Source organism: Vanessa cardui, chromosome 17 (genome assembly GCF_905220365.1).
Source record: "Vanessa cardui chromosome 17, ilVanCard2.1, whole genome shotgun sequence".
In the NCBI taxonomy this organism is placed as follows: domain Eukaryota; kingdom Metazoa; phylum Arthropoda; class Insecta; order Lepidoptera; family Nymphalidae; genus Vanessa; species Vanessa cardui.
In genome coordinates, this window is record NC_061139.1 from 6312137 (window position 1) to 6324463 (window position 12327).

At 31.2% G+C, this 12327-nt stretch overlaps 1 protein-coding gene across 2 annotated transcripts in view; it reads right to left on the reverse strand.

Moving 5' to 3' along the window:
- Positions 1–11455, reverse strand: part of LOC124536905 (monocarboxylate transporter 4-like) — a 67588-nt gene extending 56133 nt beyond the window's left edge. For both annotated transcript variants that reach the window (XM_047113567.1, XM_047113566.1), the window contains exon 1: positions 11283–11455. The gene's annotated coding sequence lies outside the window, so the exon portion shown is untranslated. The remainder of the gene's footprint in view (positions 1–11282) is intronic.
- Between the last annotated feature and the right edge of the window lie 872 nt (positions 11456–12327).

The following is a 12327-nucleotide window of genomic DNA, read 5'->3' on the forward strand; positions in this document are numbered from 1 at the left end:
ATATCAACAATATTTAAAACGTAGTGAAGACTGACACTTTTCTTTCTTTTTTATGTTATATGTGGGGAACGATCACGAGGGATACCTGATGTAAAGCGTTTGCCACAGAGCGGTTGACCAAGGCAGAAACTGCCTTAAAACGATTTTTACGCTGTTGTGGATGTTCGGATATCTAGATGGAGCGCGTGAAACTTGGAATTTTGACGAGATATGCGAAGGTAAACTTCAGAAGACTAAAATAGTAGATTTAATAAAAAAAAAACATAAACTAGATTTCAATACGAATATTTATAAGCAAATAAGGCTTTGAAAACTTTAACACCTATCGAATATAATTGTAGTCAAATTTAATTCCAAGCTTACAATAAGAACTTTGCTTATTACTTTGAATCTACGTTTGTTTCACGAAATAGTCCAATTAAACTTGTTAGTGCCTTATCACTGACGGTGCTATTAACAGGGATACCGTATTAAGCTTGAGACTAACTTCGCCGACAACGATTATAGAGCTATTTTCTCAAATAACAATTACAAACGAATGTGAAAAGAAAACAGAATTCGTGGAAAAAGCAATAAATACTCTTTCGTAACATTCACTAAGAACGTGAGAGAATTTTATCTTTTTCGATTATAAAAATCAGTTAATAAAAGACTAACTCGTTGATTACAATAAATAACCAAAATTTTGATTAATGTTACAATCACTAAGCGTTGTAAAATACAGTGGTCGCTAGTTATATATAAATAAAATAATGTACATTTATACATTACTAGCATGCTGAAAGATCATCACATTAGATACTTTCAAAATTATCAATTTTCTTGACTATACTGTCTATTTATTATATACAAAAACCTGTCTCTCGAGTGACTCTATCTATTAAAAATAACTGCATCAAAATCCATTCCATAATTTCAAGGATACATATGGACAGACACCGTGAAGCGTATTTGTTGTACTGTGTAATGAAAAAATAATAGAGCAAGCCTCTCTATAGTCTTATTTAATATGTAGAACTTCGTGCTGTAAGCAATATTAACGTTATATCTCCTTGGAAATGGATTGCAAATTTTTGATCACCAACTCTAACTCCGCGGACGTCGGTCAAATCAAATAGCGCGCGCTTCCCCGACTTCCTGTTACAGACTTCCGTCCCTTTTCACGAAATCAATCTCACAGATTGCAGAAAAGTGAGAGGAAAGATGTTACACATCCATAAGTAGTAAAAAGTTACACTTATTTCATGTCCCACAACTGAGGCAAAAACTTATGTTGAAGAGAATCTATAAAGTTTTTCCACGTCACTGCTCCATTTCAGATTGGTCGTGGACATGCGAAATAATTTCATTCAATATATATAGCGGACAATTCTACTAACAAATTTTTACTTTATCACGATCGCATCCAAACGCATTATATAACTTTTTTATTCTCAAATACTAATATAAACATAATAATACATTTGCGGTTCAACAACACGATTAGTAGAATTAGCCCCATCACGTTTCGATCGATCTTTGATCGCGTCAATAGCATACGAAAAAGATCATAATTGTCAATGTAATTAAAAACAATAAAAATCAGTGCAAATTGTACACATCGATATATTTTCGTTGATATTTAATATTTCGTCTGATGATAGAAACAAGATCACAAAGTTTTTTTTGTTTTGAGCGAAGAACTGACATATCCATAGATAATATACAATATACACTGTATACAAAACAAAACCTCCTTTGTCCTCGAAAGTATTTGAATTATCGAAGAGAAAAAAAATCTTATAAAAGTTTCTTGAAAGTATGACGGGTTAGGGAAGCAATGACAGTCAATAAAAGTTGTTAGCAAAACTCCGACAAAACCCAAGGCCGTTTATTTATTTCTTACCCAAATATAACCACTCAATATTAACTTACTATTATTGGTAGTAAGTGTTATGGATTATAATGTAACGTAATCAGAGTTTATGTCCAGAACAGTGCACAGGGTATTCTGAACAATATATCATTAGACTTTATTGCATAGTCTGGTCAACCCAAAATACCGCAAGCATATATCCCATATTATTCTTCATTTATATTCATTCAAATACTAAACATATTAATAAACAAAAAACCTTACGAAGATTTTGATAAAATAATTATACTGAACATAGAATTAATGTTCATTACAAAATCATCGCCGATTCCGACATTAAATGAAGTATATCTCAGAGCAAAAATTTAAAGTGATGTCCAGTATTTGTTCCAGCATTGGACAAAAGTCCCAAAAAAGGAAAGTCCTATGTGACGGATAGGAATTTGTCACGTATATCCACCATTAGAGCAGCGTGGAGGTTAAGTTTCAAACGTTTTCCTTACAGAGAAGTGGAGGGCTTAGCTCAGCGGGGGGATATTTATGATTGTTACTTTCACTTTTTATTTCCTTAAGGTGTTTTTTTTGTGAAAGTGACATAAGATGAATCAAAAACATAAATTATGCTCATGAAAGCTGAGTAGTGCTTGGCCGGATTTGAGCTCGCGACTTTCAGTTAAGACTAATTTATCCTCTCCCAGGCCATCAGTGTAAATGTATTTATTTAAAACAATGACACAAAATAGCTTATATAATATCATACGTATAAATATGTATGTATATGAGTTATAATTGAAGCAACTTTTAGTCCAACCATGCAGTTAGTAACTAATTGTTGGTTCCATTTCATGAAAATTATACGAAACGAAATAATTTATCAAATTCTCGACATGCATTTTGTTTGACTAACTACCGGTAAATCCAATTATAAGCTACGTTTAAATGGACATCCTAACCCGGCTTAAAAATCATTTCATATAAAATGTCTGACTCTTACATTTAAATTTCGAATAGTATACTACGAGTTTAATAATTTTATTTGAGTCGCTTCTGTTACACAAAGCTGATTGAATAACCTGCAATGCCTTGTCGCAGCTTCCTTTCACTGTCTTTACCATAACCGTAGTTATATATACCAACGTATGTTCTCAAAACTATCAACTTATAAATAGTCAAATTACTTTATTTACGAAATTAAGACAAGGAATGAGAATTGAACCGACGACATTCACGTTTCTTGACCTATTGATACAGACAGTTAAATAGTTAGTATGCAACTTAGAGATTGGAAAAAGATTTTTTTTAAATAATCCAGTACATTATAATCATGATATAAGTCTGTTAGTATTACAACAATAATAATAAAATACATAATTGTCTATGTCCAAATCACATTGTCTTTGATAAGAATCTATATAATTATTTATTAAAAAGAAATATATCTTTATAGTTATAATAATAACACAAATGAATATATGCGTGGATTGCAAACAGAAAATCTTTGATAAAAAATGTAATCATGACTTTTGAATCTATAGTAATGTCTGAAGTGAAAAATCTTTGAAATATATACACATTTTACAGAAACGAATTCATTACAATTTTATTATACCTTTGCGGTTTTCATTGTTAAATAAGGTTTCCGAAATGGGTAATAAAATTAAAATGGTTACAAAAACCTCAAATGATTTTTAAATAACTTTCCAATGATACCGTTGGTACTCTATGGAATTAAAATATTTTACACTCAACTTTATGTGACGTAGCGCTTAATAGTATTAATAAATACGGACGATTGTGTTTACAGATGTTAATCACAATACGCTTCTGATTACTAATAATAAATAATTATTGTTTCATAAAGTTTTGTTATAAACGATAAACTATAATTTAATATTGACGACGTCCGTGGTCGAGTGGTGTGCACACCGGTTTTCATGGGTACGCCACTCAGAGATCCAGGGTTCGATTCCCGACCGAGTCGAAGTAAAAGTTCGTAAGTTTAGTAAGTTCGTAAGCCAAAAAATTATAACACAAGTGCTTAAGCTACTTACATTGGGATCAGGGTAATGTATGTGATGTTGTCCAATATTATATTATAATATATACCAAGTTAGGAAGGTAATATACATTTTACTACAATACATGCAAAACGTATAAAATGTCGTATCAGCCTATATAGAATCGATATATTTCTTTCTTATGTGACTTGCAGAGACATTTCACACCTCATCCCCTTCCATATATAAAGAACTTTTGACATAAAAAGGGTAGATCCGTAGCACTATTTGATCTATGTGGATATGTCTGATTTCACTTGTCAGGGACGCGAAGTACGAAGTGAATATGAAATGAAGGATAATAAAAGGACGAACTTCAAAGCCTACGCCAGATTCATTCCTATTCTGATGTTATATTGACATCTCTAATAGAATACATTCATTTTTTTTAGATTCAAGATTGTTGATTCATCTTTAGAATTATATTTAAAATTATGTATAACATAATCTGTACTTACATTATACAGATGAAAAATTAGCTCGTTAGTCAAGTTGAATTTTTTATGAGCTTTTTTTCTTTTCACTTTTATAGTTAAATTCAAAATATAAAATAATTTCTTCATTTATAGTCCCGTTTTGTATTGCGTAAAAATATATTTTTTTTAAATCATAATAACGGCCTATTAATGTTCTTTTCTCATTTTGAACAAAAGGTTTAAAGGATATTCCATCACGCTACCCTGTTTCGGGTTGAGGGATACTTGTAAAAAATGGCATATGATGGCCGGTGGTCCAGCTGATGATATGACGTGCTTAGCATGATATTAGCCTGATATTGCCAATTAGTAATCATCCTTTGTAACTAAGATTAGTTGTATTTAATTCCATTTGCTTCAAACCGTAACGCAACAGTGATTAGTGTTATTGTATTGGTATTAAAATAACTGACGTGTAGGTGCTACCTTTCTCAACTGGCTTGCACGAAGCTCTCTGACAAAAGCAGGAAACAATCGTAGGAAATGGCATAAATGTGTATTTAACCTACTACGGTTCAGAAATAAATAATACGAAAACGCGTGCGGAATACTTTAGGGAAATTTTCGGAAAAAAAATTCGAACATGCAAAATATATAAAACTAAGGAAATTTTTACAGTTTATTCCCTTTTACTGAATTCTCTTACATATTTAACAAGAAAATCTTTTACGTAAATTCAGTATGAAAAAAGATACACTTTTACAGAAGATTTTTATTCGACATTTATTATATCTGTTATTAAATTTTATATCTAAAACCTAAAGCTAATATAATAAAGGAGGAGCATATTGTTATATATAGATATAGTTACATGTATGAAACAAAAAAAAATACATTAATATTCATTTTATACTAAGCAGCTATTTTTAAGTAATAGTTATAACAATAAGGTTTTATCACAAAAGTATGTCATGAACTATTACTAAAATATAAATACTATAATATATACTAGGTTTGTTGAAATTAGGTTATATTATCGTGCATATCCCGTACTCTGTACGTATATTGTTGATAAATATTAATATTAATGACACATGATGTCAATGATAAAAATGATTTTAACCAAAAATTTAGTACACACTGATTATTTATATGATTACTTTGGTGTGTAAAATTCATTTGGTGCTCCGCGTGAAGTGAAATATTGCAAGGAACTTGTATCAGATATAAATCTTGCACATGTGTAGCCACTATCGCGTATTGGAGTAGCGTGGTGTAATAAAATCCAACTATAGATAGGTATTTCGGATAACAATATTTTCTTTAAATAAAACTAGTTATAACGGATTTTAATCGCGTATATTAATTATTTTGGACATCCCGACGTTTCGAGCACTTTACAGCGCTCGTGGTCACGGGTAGGTATATTTTCTTTTTACGTACTTTTCAGAGCGCCTTTTCATAATCATTTAATAATCTTTATACCATAAATCAATAAATAATTAATAATGATTTTATCCTCTAGATATATAATTGATGAATAAATAAAGAGTACTTTCTGAAAGCATATATTGTTCTATACATCCCGTAATTAACGGTTATACTATTAAGCTGTAAAATTTTAAGTGGTTTTTGCATACACTGAGGTTTCCGCTTGTTCGTAGCATGAGTGAAACATATTACTTTATCATGTTTAACTATGATTTACGTAAAAACCTCAACAATATTTATGTCACATTTCATAAAAAAAAAATGCATTTAAAATGTTACTAAAAGGTCAGTCGTAAATAGGAACACATGCTACTTTTTCCCGGGAGCAATAATAAATTTTCCCTCACCCATATAATTTCACATTCACACGTCACATCCGTATCCCACTTTACCGGGAGCTGTGATATTTATCTGAGCGGAATTAACGCGATGGTAAAGTGGCTAGCGTATATTGGTACACATCCAGAGATACCTAGTTCGAATTTAGGGGCGGTACAGTAAAAGATATTGTTATTTTTCCGTTAATAAATGCAGTACCACCCCAATGTTATACTATGTAACACGCCTGTTGTGCCTGTAACATGTTAACAGAGTAAAGCCTATCCTGGTATGAACCAGATCTTTCCAGTCTAGAAAGATTGCCCTCCCATCAAAACCTATATACTCAAATATATAGTAAAATCCACTGAGATAAAAATTTTCATTTGAAATGAATCAAGATTTTATCATTTCACATCACAATCATTTTATAGAAAATGTGCCTTCATAACATTATATACACATATTGACGTAACAGTACTCTGTTAGTTTTTTTTTAATATCAGCAAAAGCAAACTTTTTAATATAAGAGTTTAAAACGATGTATAAATATCGCTTCATTAAAAATGTTTTATCTTAATAGTTGCCTTTAATGCTTCGCTTCAAGTGACACAACAAAGTAGGGTTGCAAATTATAATTTTTTGTCTTAATATATTTAGAGAATGAATTATGTAAGCTTACTTGGTGCGTAAGTTTCATTTGGTGGTAGGGCTTTGTTCAAGCCCGTCTGGGTAGGTACCACCCACTCATCATTTATTCTACCGCCAAATAATAGGACTCAGTATTGTTGTGTTCCGGTTTTAAGGTGAGTGAGCCAGTGTAACTACAGGCACAAGGGACATAACATCTTAGTTCCCAAGGTTGGTGGCGCATTGACGATGTATGGAATAGTTAATATATCTTACAGCGTCATTGTCTATGGGAGATGGTGACAACTTACCATCAAGTGGCCCATGTACTCGTCCGCCAACCTATACCATAAAAAGGCACAACTAACTCATATATTTACAGCTGTATGACAAACTTATTATTATGATATTTCTTTAATTTCCGTGATGTCTTATTAGATAGAACACGTCGAACAAGAATAGATAAGAATTAATTACTTTGAATGCGGTTAATGAGGTCATACATGTAGTTAAATTAAGCCATTGTGAGGATACCTGCATATGTTGGATAATTTTTTGACTCATTCACCGACCAGTATTGGAGTAGCGTGATGAAATGAACTCTTAGGGCTTTACACGACAAAGAGCCCTCAAGAAATCGAGAAAATGCTCAGCAGTGGGAATATAATGTTGTTCTAGTAAAAGCAAGAGTAAAAGAAAGTCACCGAGCTATATCCCTGGATAGAAAAGCCTGCCTTGTTTAATTTTCTTTTTAAATTTTCGAGCGGACAGCTTGTTAACTCCGTGCTAGAGGTTTATTTAATGAACAACTTCTCGTCACTAACTTTTGAACATTAAATAGACTTTCCATTTATAATGTAAGTTCTGAGTAAACCAAACTTAAACAGTATCTCAAATATTAGTCTTTTTATTATCACTATACTTTTTGCGTGTGTCCGCGACTTGGTTTGTACACGTTGAATATATTGCTAATCTATTCATTTTCCAGGATAAATGGATATCGAATGCATTGACTGATGGACCTGTCACAAAGCCGAATTCATTGAAAACCATTCAGTAGATTCCGCGAGATGCATGTGACACGCGAATAAACTGACAGATGCATTCAGAAATAATTTTATATACGAACAAATTATGAAAAAAAAACATCCATTCATCAGATATTCTACTGTCAAACAGATATACTTAGTAATGTTGTGTACCGGTTTGAAGGGTGAGTAAGTCAGTGTTACTTGAGACACAAGCATATCTCAAGGGCGGTTGTATATTGGTAATTTACGGAGTGCTTAATATTTTTTTTAACAGCGATGATGCCTATGCGCTGAAGTCACATACCGTGAAATAAATCATATCCTCGTTCGCCAGACTATCACATAAAAAGTCCAAATAATTATTTTAAAACCAATACGTGGTATTTTCCAGACAACGACACTGAATATCAGAAATAATAACATTGCTTCATTAATAATAAAAAAAAGTAAATTTTAGACGCACACATAGAGAGTAGCAATGGACCCGCTACGGAAATCACGTCGTTTTTACAATGATTCATATTACATATTTAAAGTAATATAAATACGTATCGGTTATATTTTTATACTATTTATTTTAGATACAAGGATAACCGTGTTGTTTCTAAAATATTATTAGATACAAAGAACGTGGGCGACTTATGATAGAGAACGTTTGGGAAACAAGGTCTGAATCCGAATTTAAATATAAAACATTTATACGATAACGATTGTAACGACATAAACTGTTCGTACACAATAAAATACTTTGATTATTACTATCAGCAGCCGACAGTTGTATTTATAATAATCTGGGACAAGCTTTATTTATAAAGTAGTAATGCTCTATAAATATCGGAATGTACATTCTAGCCGAGAGGGTCCAGTGGTTAGAATACGAAATCTTAATTAAAGAGTGTGGGTTCAAACCCGGGTAAACACTTTTATAGTTAATATAAAAATCGGCATGAAGAAAAGCCTCATGAGGAAAGATACATGTGATCTGTGAAATCTGCTATGGCGATTCAACTAATTGTATTGGGGTAGTGTTGTGAAATAAAGTAGTGTAGTGAGATTAATCCCTGAGGTGGTTAGCTCAATAAAGGGCCAATCACAGGTTGTTACTTTACTTTTATATTCTAGACGAATGTTTTGCGAATCGATATTTCGAAGCGAAGCAAGCTCCACGAAGTACCCTGCATTATTTCTAGTTGCTATATCTTGGGTTAAAGAAAAATATCCTAAGCAGATTCTACCATTAAATTCTGTTAACCAATCCATACTGGAATAGAGTGGTAGAATAAGATCTGGATAACTTATTACTGTCAATGATAGGTAGTATTTATCTTTACGTACGTCTTAGAACTGTGGCTGAAAACTGACCGAGTTTTAGTTGCTTACATATTAAATTACGATCAAAAATGCAGACAAGCAAAACGATTAGAAGTGACCGACAGTTGACAAAGATATTTTCTTTTAGACTCCTTATAATTACTAAAGAATATAAACGTGATCTAAGATGTAATTTATTTATTTATTTATGAGTCCCCAACAAAGGAAACACACTAATTACACATTCAAAATAAAACGGTATAAAGGTTACACAAGTTATGTGCTCCTTTAATTATAGGAGACCACAGCATGCGTTTAAATTAATATCTGTAGATACATATTTTTAATGTACAAATCATTATATTTTTCGAAAATAAAAAAATAATAATAGGTGCTTTGTTTGACGTAATTTCTATTATTTATTCGTTTCTTCTTGTACTCCAATTAGCGACGTGTCAAGACGAGTGCGATATGAGTAATACGATTAAAAAAATGTCAAGACTGTTGTACCCAATTAATATATACCGTTGACAGAATAGACGTTTCATTTTTAGTGAAGACACTTGGAATTGTGATTCAATGCGATAATAATGAAAGCTTTTTTGCTACCATACCACGCGATCATGAGATTTCTGTATTTTAAACGGACAAAGATGGCTGACATTACTCCCTTGGGTTTAGTATAACATTTTATACGACAATTAATCCCAAATTGTCCATACCAGAATCCTTAAAATATAGCCATTATAATCAATCAAAGTTATTTAAAGATAGACAAATAAAGAAAAAAAGCTCTTGCAATATATTTTATAATTTAACTGTTTCCTGAGTTATTGAAGTTATATTAAAAAAAAAGATCTTCAATTGATAACATCTATATTATATGATTCAATTAAGCAAATAAATATTTACAACGCCTTCAGGCAATTGGATCTTTTAATACGCACGTTCCATTCCATCTTTTTCATAGGCAACGCGCACTTACCTAACATTCTAAAAATGTTGTAAAAAGTACTTAAATTATTTTATTTCTTTATTATACCTATGTATTGTATACATATGCTATAGAATGCATTTATTGTGCCTCTCACTACAAATTGTACAATAGCTCTACCCAAAGGTTGTCTGGAATAGATCGCTACTTCAGCGATAAGAGCGCCTTTTACACCTCATGCAACTTTGAACATACCGATTGTTTAATGTTAAGTCTTGCCTACGAATATGTGAACACCTTTCACGAATAGGAGGATAAGAAATAAAAATATATGGTCCGCTAAAAGTTTTACAATTGAATACAACGATAACAATGAAAAATGTGAATTTCACGTTTATAAAATGTCACATCGCTAAGCTGTAAGACGTGATTAAGTATGGTGGTTCTTGCTCAAAAGGAACAACGTAAATTGTAATAAAATAGAAATAATTGCTTCATCTTATCATTCGTAATATTTATTATCAATCATTTGTAATATTTTAACGTTTTTAACATTCGCTTCTCTATTTAAATATGGACTTAAAAAATAATATTGAATTTTATCTATAATATTTTTATGTAATTATAAGTCAATAAGAATTTAGCAATTACCAAAAATAAATATATACTAAGGTTGCTTTTAAATTCAAGGCAATATGGATGAATCACCATTTAAAAACTGTCAACCTACATTATCAACATGAAATATTTCCGTAACAAATACTACCCAATAAATATATAGAGATAGAAATACTCTGTCATTCATTAAAAGTATAAAACAGTTCATAAAAGAAAATAACTTAGCCTAAAGAGAGGCGACTTCCATACATTTCTTTAATTAAAGAGTACGCTTGCCTGATATTACCTTCCATATTATGTCGAGTTGGCGCCGCACAATCTAACCTTACCAGTTAAAGTAATATTTTTTACATTTATTCAAAATAAACTGATTAAAAATATATCGTGTATAATATAAAATAAATAATTACATAAGTACTCTTGACTTAAACTAAAGAGTTTCTTCATATTTAAAAATATATATCAAGTAAATAATCAACATTTACTCAATTACTCCATTCTTACAAGCACAGCTTCTAAAATAATGTAAATACCATAAATAAATACATTCGTTAATAAAACACAAAAATATTTATTAAGATTATCAGTAACAAAAAATTAAGTAATTTACAAATCACTTACTTTTTTTAGATAAAGCTTTTGAAACGCCCCGCCAAACACAACACTATAAAGAGGAATCAAAAATGCTTAGACCGGCAAATGTTTCAAAGTGCGTATTTCAATGAACGGATCGGGAAAATTGTTATGAGTGCGCGCGATCAGTTGTAATACGTAGTGATGTTCTCTCGACGATGGCTAACACGGCACTGGCCCAGCCGCCCCGGGCGAGCGCCCCGCTTTCCGCGTCCTTGTCACAAACCGAACTTAACCCTATGATAAACCTTCACCTATACTTAAGCGCTAGAAAAGCGCTTTCAGTTATCAAAGCGCATAAAAAAATCAAAGTTTGATGTATTATATATTTTTAATTCATAAAAGACAGTTTCCATACATATCATTTTAATACATAACAGAATTGAAATAACTATAGGATTCTCATAACAAGCTTCTTCGATATCTACGCATGCAATATCTAGAAAGTGCTTGTGAGAAATAATTCATTTCCTTGAGTCATAAATTATAATATAATTTAAAGATAACCTACCGTCAATACAACTATTAAAACAGTTGTCTTTGAAGCAAAAGAAGTTGTTTAATTATGCATACAGCTTCAAGTTATATTGTTTTTCTTTTAACAGGAAAAGTTCTTCATATTTTTAGTTTAAAATCCTGTTTTGTGATAATAAGGAGACAGAAGAATAAATAGACATCTTACTACACAGTGATATTACTTTCTGTAAGTATCCGAGAGTTTGTGTAGATATAATAACTTTCTTTTTTCTTTCTTTAAGTCTTTGCCTTTTTTGTTTATATAAGTTTATTTATTGTATAATTTTATATGCGTTATTTAAACAAAAATATTTGATCTGTAGATTAATCTTTGATGATACTAAAAAGAAATAGGCTGACTTGCATTCTATGACATATAACCGTTATGGTCAACACAAGATTTTTAGAACTTTAATTATTTATTGCAATATTGGGTATAAATTCTTAACAAGAGTTAGAGAGTTAGAATTATGACAGTGATGCACTTGTATGCCTAGGAAAGTACAAAAAGCCTATG